Source organism: Fukomys damarensis, unplaced genomic scaffold (genome assembly GCF_012274545.1).
Source record: "Fukomys damarensis isolate Sample0158 unplaced genomic scaffold, DMR_v1.0_HiC HiC_scaffold_37, whole genome shotgun sequence".
In the NCBI taxonomy this organism is placed as follows: Eukaryota; Metazoa; Chordata; class Mammalia; order Rodentia; family Bathyergidae; genus Fukomys; species Fukomys damarensis.
In genome coordinates, this window is record NW_022900949.1 from 22,051,269 (window position 1) to 22,059,170 (window position 7,902).

General features: G+C 48.6%; 1 long non-coding RNA gene across 1 annotated transcript; it reads right to left on the reverse strand.

Moving 5' to 3' along the window:
• Positions 1 to 4,681: 4,681 nt before the first annotated feature.
• Positions 4,682 to 7,810, reverse strand: LOC104859299. The gene is made up of 3 exons (XR_779343.2): positions 7,364 to 7,810; positions 6,092 to 6,199; positions 4,682 to 5,724 (listed from the first exon to the last, which is right to left on the reverse strand). It is a non-coding gene; the product is annotated as an uncharacterized LOC104859299 (long non-coding RNA).
• Between the last annotated feature and the right edge of the window lie 92 nt (positions 7,811 to 7,902).

Sequence of the window (7,902 nt, forward strand, 5' to 3'; positions counted from 1 at the left end):
CCTGGGAGCTGGAGGGGCTGCAGGCCCAACTAGGCGCCCGCGGAGGGAGAGAGCTCCAGGCCCCTAGCTGGGCCTCCTTGTCTTTTGTTTAAAGAGCTCTCTTCTTCCCTCCCTCTCCTCTCTCCCTCTCTCACGCGGGGACACACACACACACACACACACACACACGCGCACACACAGTTTCTCCATTAGAAATCTGAAAGGGACTCGAAAGACAAGAGGAATAAGAGGAAGGGGTTTGGGTTTTGTCTGTTGAACAAGGGGAAGAATTTCTTCTTTAGCCCGAGATAAAATATTCCTATCTCCTCTAGCACCCTTTCCAGACAGTTGGGAACCAGGATAGGAATGGGCAGAAGCCGGCAGGCGTGGGGGTCTTGGCCTGAACTTTGAGGAGAGGAGCAGGCTGGGGCTTGCAGGCCAGAGGGGCGGCGGAAAGTGCTTCCTGGGTCGGCCTTGCCCAGGTCTTAGGACCCGGTGGGTCGGGGAAAAGCAGCGGCCGCCTCTCCCCAGCCTCGGAGCTCTGGCCTTGGAAGAAAATTTCTACACTGGTGGAAGAAAAAGCCTGGGTTAGGTGGGTTGTGTTAGTGTTTGGACATTAGCTAATGCAAATCACAGGGAAATGTTAATTCCAATCAGAAAAACCTGTATTCAGCTAGCTCCCTTTCCTCCTAAGATGGCCCTCTGCTTGCCACTCTGGCTCTCACCAAATTAGCTATTACGTGAAATCCCCCTGGGTGTAAAGCACTTGTTTCGAGAATCCGCGTACAACCCATATTAACTATGCACTTTCTCCTATTCCTCTTGTGACTGTCCCTGCCTCTTCCTTCTTTGTGGAGAGTATGATGCATTTTATTTTGGCCCAATCGATGCGTGCAAATACTGGGATAACACAACCCACACATCTGCAGTGGAGGCTGTTTTCAAAATTGAGTTTAGGGATCAATACTAAGTTGAAATGCTCCAAATTGCACAAATTCGCCAAATTCAAGCCTTGGGCTCCCAAGCCCCTTTCCTGAGTGATTAACCCACTCACAGGCTATGGCTGAGCTCCCGTCCTTCCTGCCTCTCCAAATAGGATGTTTTCATCCTGCGCATTGCCTTTCCCAGAAGATCACTCTGGTTTGCTTGGAAAAACACGACCCAAAATATGTGGTGTTAAACCCTTGTCAATGGCTTCCATGCGGTCCCTTCACACTTCCATCGCTGACTGCCAGTCCCCCATCTATTTTCCTAGGACCTCACAGTAGCACCTAGAAGTGCCAGAGTGGGTGCTCCAAAAACGTTTGCCCGATTGGATTGAATAAATATTTCACTGGCTGGGGAACAGACACTGCATGGCCCCCAGTACTTCTCCCAGGGCTGAGCCGCTTGAGTCGTAGGACAAGGAGCTTTCTATTCTTTTGCAGCCAGGGCCATGACTGCAGGTCGCGGTGCCTAGCTGGGGGGAAGGGCAGTGGTTGTCCCCTTGCTGCAAGAGACCTTTCAGGCCCAGAGATGGGTAAGTAGGGGTGGATTCCAACAGAGACTAAGAAAACCTGCTGCTTGAAGATGTGTGCATGAATGTACAGTTTGAGAGGAATATAGGAGCAACAACCCAAGAACCTAGGATTCTAGGGTATCTCTGCTCAGGGCTCCTGCTGCCTGGACCTTCCTTGAGGTCAGGCTGAACCAGAGAAGAGGCAGAGACAGCAGCAGGCTCTCCAGAAGACCCACTTACTCATCAGCAGTGCCATCACTCTGTTTGTGTTTGACCCTTTTGGGATGGAAAAAGCTTAGCAGGCAATGGAGTTGGGCCCTAAAACATTGCCATTCCAGCAAAGAGCAACCACTCACAGGTCTGCAGAAGCCTCCCCAGCACGGATACACCAAACAGAATGAAGAGAGGCAACAGAGGGAAAGCTGACTGCCCTCTTCCCCAAGCCGCAAAAACAAAGAAAGGAACTACAAACAAATAAACTCAGAATTCTGAAGACTTGAGTTATCGGAGGAGCACATGTAGGACAGCAGAAGGCAGGGCCGTCATTCCCATTGTGAGTGCCTGGCTTCTTTAAGATCAGTTGAAGTCAGCTCCAGGAAAAAAACAATACTTGTGATAAGTGGGTGAGCAACAGAAAGGAGAAACAGCAAGCAGACACTGCTTGAGCCTTCTGCAGCAGCCCACCCCTTTCCTGTGAACGTTGCTACCTACCACCCGCACCTTCAAGGGATCTTAAGGCAACAACTTGGTCAGTGGGCAGGCATCTAGATTCTTGGACCTTTCAGGAATAAAGGCACATTTCAACTTGCATTCCTCTCTGTCTCTCTTTTTCTTTCTCTTTCCCTCCCTTCACATGGATACCCTGTCAGGGGTGCAAATGTCCCAGATGAGTTTTCTTCCTGTACATTGGGGCCAAACATGCAGACCAGCAGATGGTCAACTCTCAGGTACGTCTTGGTCCTACCCACTGAAATGAAAATGTGCAGGATACAGTAGGAATTGCCAGGAGCTGGTTTATTTACTTTTCTCCTCTTTCCCTTTACCCCCCCCCTTTGTCACTCTATTCTATTCAGCCTGGCCCGTCTCTCCTTCCCCACCCCCTCCCTCACCCTTTCATCCAGGTGAGGGCTGAGGAAAGACCTGGATCCTGTGATCCCTTCTCCAGAGCAGGGAGAGGGGAAGAGCTGGCCTTCAACTAATGCCGAGGGGCAGCCTGGGAGCCTGAGGTGCTCCCTCGCAGGGGTGAGAGGCCAGGGCTTCCCAGCCTCCTGCCCTGTGTGCTGAGCTATTCTGGTCAGACTATAAAAAAACAGTGTGTATCTCCAGACCAGGCGGGGCCGCTCCACAAACACATGGCCGGGGCTTGGCAGTGGCGTGCATGGCCAGATGCAGATGTGAAGAGGTGCTTTTAATTTTGTCCCAAGTGTTACAGGTCCTGTGGCAAATTGGTGTTCAGAAAGCCAGCTTTTATTTTTTTCTGTTAATAATAGAGGCTTCTTAAACATATATGTTGGAGAATTCAGAGTGTGTATGATGACCACCAATGATTTTAAAAGGGCTGGTTGGTCTCTTTCCTAAATAAGGAAGGTTTTTAAGTTGAAGAGTTTGGTTAACATTTGAATTATCCAATTGTTTCTGCTGCTCCTGTCATTTTTAAGAAAACAACAAAAACATTTCATCTTTGTGTTGCTTTCGCCCTTTTATATCTTTATACACTATAAATCCAGTAAATTAGGAAATTAGTTATCCGCTCCTGCCACCTTCTTTAGAAAAACTACCTCTGTACCATCTACTTTCCCTAAAGTACCAACATTTCATATCACCTTGTACATGTTGCTATTTGTGATTTCACATGACAAATAGGAGGAAGACAAGTTATTTCACAGAACTTCAATGGGAAGGAAACATGACTTATTTTGAAGACTGGGGTGACCAGGGTTTCTGAAATCTCATCCTTTGCATCAATCTCTAGCTGGTTTATCTGAATAGGATCTGATCCTGCACATGAGGGCTACACATAATATCCTGACACAACCGAAGGCTGAATTAGGAGCATCTTGATTGTGAATTTCCTATCTCTTCCTGTTTTGAACCAATACTTCAGTGTGTACTGCAAGATTGATTTTTAAATGCGATCTCCTTCGAGGAAAAAAAAAAGTGCAAAAAAAAATCATGATTAAGGCAAAGAAAAGCAGGAAATCTTTTCTAAACACTGTCAGGACCATTGATCTCGGTTACCTGCTATAATGTGAATGGAATCATTATGGCTGTTCCATTGACAGGGTTTCTTCATTCAGGATCCCGGCCAAAGAAGGGATAGCATGTCAATGTGTAAAATTCCAGCCAAAGATAAGCCATTACAATGGAAATGGCAATGTGCAAGTCTCATTGAAGCCAATGAAATTGAGTGTAATACAGCATTCTCATCTGCCTGCTCCAGGATTTAGTATGCAGCTCTGCATCGAAATGAGATTATGCATATAAAATGCCAATAGAGAACACACTGCCCAATTTTTATTAGAAAAGCAACTTAAAGCCCGTGTACATGGGCTTTACTTAAATACGAAGTTCATGTGCAGAAGAAAGCACAGCACTGTCAGAACCCTACACCTCCAAAATGCCCTCATTCTGGTTTTTCAGGCTTCTTTTCTGCGTGATCTTACCACACACCCCCTCCTATCCAAACACAATTCTTTTAAGGGCACTCTTCAAATCATCTAAGGACTCCCAAAGGGTATTCCAGGAGTCTCTTAAAGTGTCTCTCTAAATTAAAAGGCTCCAAACAATATAAGTGCATTTTTGAACAAAAAAATATGAGAAAGTATTCGAACTTGCAAACCTACAGGTGTGTGAAAAAAAGAAGAAAAGGACCAAAGAGAAAACGCCCCAGCAGTGGATTACAAGGTTATGGGACAGATCACTAGGAAAGGGAAGTAAAAGTGAATGTTAGGGTGGGCTTGTAAATTATGCACCTTCCAGGGGAAGAGGTTTAAGGTCTCTTCACTCAAGGGTTTTTTTCCCATCCATTTTGCTATTAATTCTTAACTCTTGGTAGGCAGTGCTTTAATGAGGTTGTTTGTGGCAGGTTAATTTTCTGCAATCTACTGAACTCCTCGTTTTCCCTTTTAAGTGCACTGCTGCCTACAGCTTTCAGAATTTTCCATACCAGAAGAAAACAGAATAAACGTGAAGTTGTCTGGCTGGGCTGGGAATTAAAGGCGTTGTGTGGACAGATAAATGGAGGGCCTGGACAGATGGGACTGGGAGGATAGAAGCCAGGCTGAGTTGAGGGCAAAAGGGAGAGAATTTGGTCTTAGGAGAGCAATGACCCTAGGAGTGTAATATATTAAATATTGCGGCGATCGATTTCAATACCCCAAGTGGACACGGGAATAAAAATTCACCAACGAGCTGAAGTGATTAGGAATGCTTTGTTGCGAAGGGGGAAAAAATGTGATTTTCTTCAAATCCTTTTTGTTCAGGTTAGAAGAGGCCCAGGCAATCTGAGTGTAAGCCCCGGACTCCCGGTTTGGGATATAACCCTAAAGGTTAGTCATATCTCAATGGTACTCCTGCGTAGAGGAAAGATGAGCTTTGTACCAAGGAGGATTAAATATCAACCACAATTATGGGCTGGTGACTCCAGGCACTTCGCTCCCAAATCAGAGAAGAGGGCATTTTGGAGAGGCTGCATCTTTCCTGTGTGTTAGTCTTTGTTTCAGTTCTGGGACAAAGCAGTGGCTTTTGCACAATTCTTCTTTCATTAAAATCTATGGGGAAAACGCACAAATATGGTTTACAGGAGACTGACTCGCAACAGTGGGGTGTAAAAACAGCCTCTGGTGGTATGTAGGAGAAATATTTTTGAAGTGTCATTCTGGGGACAAAAGTATGACACTGTCACATACACAGGCGCAAATACTGGCTACTGCATGTGAGTGTGTTGGTGATTTCAGAATCGGGTGGGAATTCTCTGCGCTTCCTTCCCCCTACCAAATCCAGCCCTTAGATGTTCATGCTATGAACTGTGCTCTCGCAGTCCAGGAATCTGTTTAGGGACTTGGGGTAGGCGCTGTGGAGGCTGCTTGGAGCAGGGGGATTGTTTTCAGTCACAGCCTAATGGGCAAAGCCTGGGCTCTTCACACTGGGGACACCAAGTCTGCTGCTAGGCACACACTGCTGGATGCCTGCATGTAGAAGCAGCAGCTACTGCAGCTGCCTCCTCCTTCCGTGTGGCCACTACGAATCTGGGAAAGAAATGCAGCATCATACAAAGGATTTCTTTAATGAGGAAGACTTCCTCACACTTGCTGTGGGCTGTGGCCTAGGCTGAGAGAGAGAGAGAGAGAGAGAGAGAGAGAGAGAGAGAGAAAGAGAGGGCGCTTTTCTTACCTATTATAGGCTCCTTTCTGTGCTAGCCAGGGTTGGGAAAGGCACACCCCTACACACACACACACACACACACACACACACACCATGGCCATAAACCCAGAGCCTGATTTCTCTTTGACTCTGGTGACTGAGTGAGGATACACTCAGATGGATGGAGCCAGGCTGCGTTACAGACTTGGGCAAAAGCAAGCAGCTCCTCTTTCTCGCTCCTTTGCCATATACCTGCTCCTTTCTCTGCCACGGTCCTCTTGTCTATCCATCACAGTGATGGCTGGCTTCCACGCTCCCAAGGACAGCAATATTTCTGCAGGAGGATCTGCTTCCCAGAGCCTGGGCCAGGGAAGGGAAGGAACCCTGAGCCCCACCATCTCTTTTAAATCTAATTCGAGCTGACCATGGCTGAGATTGGCTGTGGGCAGAGCACTTGGGTTCCTGCAGCTTGAGTCTCCCAGGCTTTCTGGCGAGTGATGAGTGGCTACAGGGAGGCCATTGCGCCCTATAGAGCTGTTTATCTCCCTTAAACTACCAGCTCCTTCCTCTCTTCAGGTTGGGTCCAGTCAGGTGTGGGAGTAAAATATCACTCAGAAAAGTTATCTCAAGGGCCAAAGATGGAGCTCAGTGGTAAAGTACTTGCTTAGCATGCATGAGGCCCTGGGTTCAAACCACAACCCAGCACTCACCCCAAAATAGTTACCTTGAGAAACTAATTACTGAGAGTAGCTGTTATCCCTCTTCTGGAGAAAGACTGATTTAGGGGGAATTTGAGTAAGAAATTGTTCAGTTTTCCCTTTGGCCATCTTTTGTTCTGTATCTCCCTCCTCCTCCTCCTTTTTCCTTCTTTCCTCCTCATTTTCAATCATGTCAGAAGAAGATGCAGGGTTTTTTTTTTGTTTTGTTTTGTTTGTTTTTGGTACCAGGAATCAAACTCGAGTCCTTGCGCTTGCAAGGCAGGCCACCAAACCGCTGAGCTAAATCCCCAGCCCAGGTCATTTGTTTTTTTTGAGACAGGATCTCACTATATAGTTTAGGCTGGTCAGGGCTGGTCTTGAACTCTAGATAGCCCAGGCTGGCCTCAAACTCCTGGTGATTCTCCTGCCTCAGCCTCCCTGGTGCTGAGATGACAGGCATGTGCCACCACTCCTGGCTCAGAACATGGAGGTTGAAAGCACCAATAGCTTTACACAGTGGGGCCTGTTGAAGCCCAGAAACAAGGCCTGACAGGTGAAGGAGTACTGAGATTCCTGGGCTGTGGGACAGAGGGGTCATTTGCAGGGAAGGAATTCCCTGGAAGGGAGACCTGTGGGTGGGGCCTCTCTGTCCCAGGTCACCGAGGAAGATTCTAAACTCTGAGACCCAGGGCCTGCCCCCGTGTGGGGGACCTGTTGCTTGAAACTGTTGAAGGAGCCTGTGGGTGCCCAGCATGGCACCGCTCTGTCTTGGGGTGCGGCCGGGCTCACCTATCATTGCGCTCACTGCCAGGGGACCCCGACAAACCTGCACAACGTGGGTCTCCGTAGGCCTTCAGGTTCCCTGATCTGTGTGTAGCACTTTGCAAAACTGCAAATAAGCGAGAAAATTTGGCCATTCTTGTGACAAGAGATACAAGTTTGCATTTAACATGCAAGCATGAGAAGGCGGGGGTGCTTCTGGCCCAAAGCCCCACTGTAATCTCCAGAACAATTTCATTTCCTCCGAGGCACCCCAGCCCAGGCCTCGGAAAGGTCAGGGAGATGGAGCCGAAGAGTGGGGGCGGGGAAGGCGGCCAGGCCCAGGCTGGGTCGCAGGTGAGGGCTGAGCGGGCGGTGTGGAGGGGCCGGGGGAGGGGCAGGCCCTCGTCTTTCGGAGGGTTTGGTTTTTTCCAGAGGGGCTTTTCTCAGGAATTCTCCCAGCCCGCCCCTTCTCGCAGCGGAGATCGCAGGGAGCTCGGGTTTCAGCCGAGGCCCCGCCGCCTGCCCGCCTGGTGAACAGGCCTTTCCCGCTTGCAGAGAAAGGGAAAAGCGCGTGTTCCGGGCCGTGCGCAGCCCGCGCCCGCG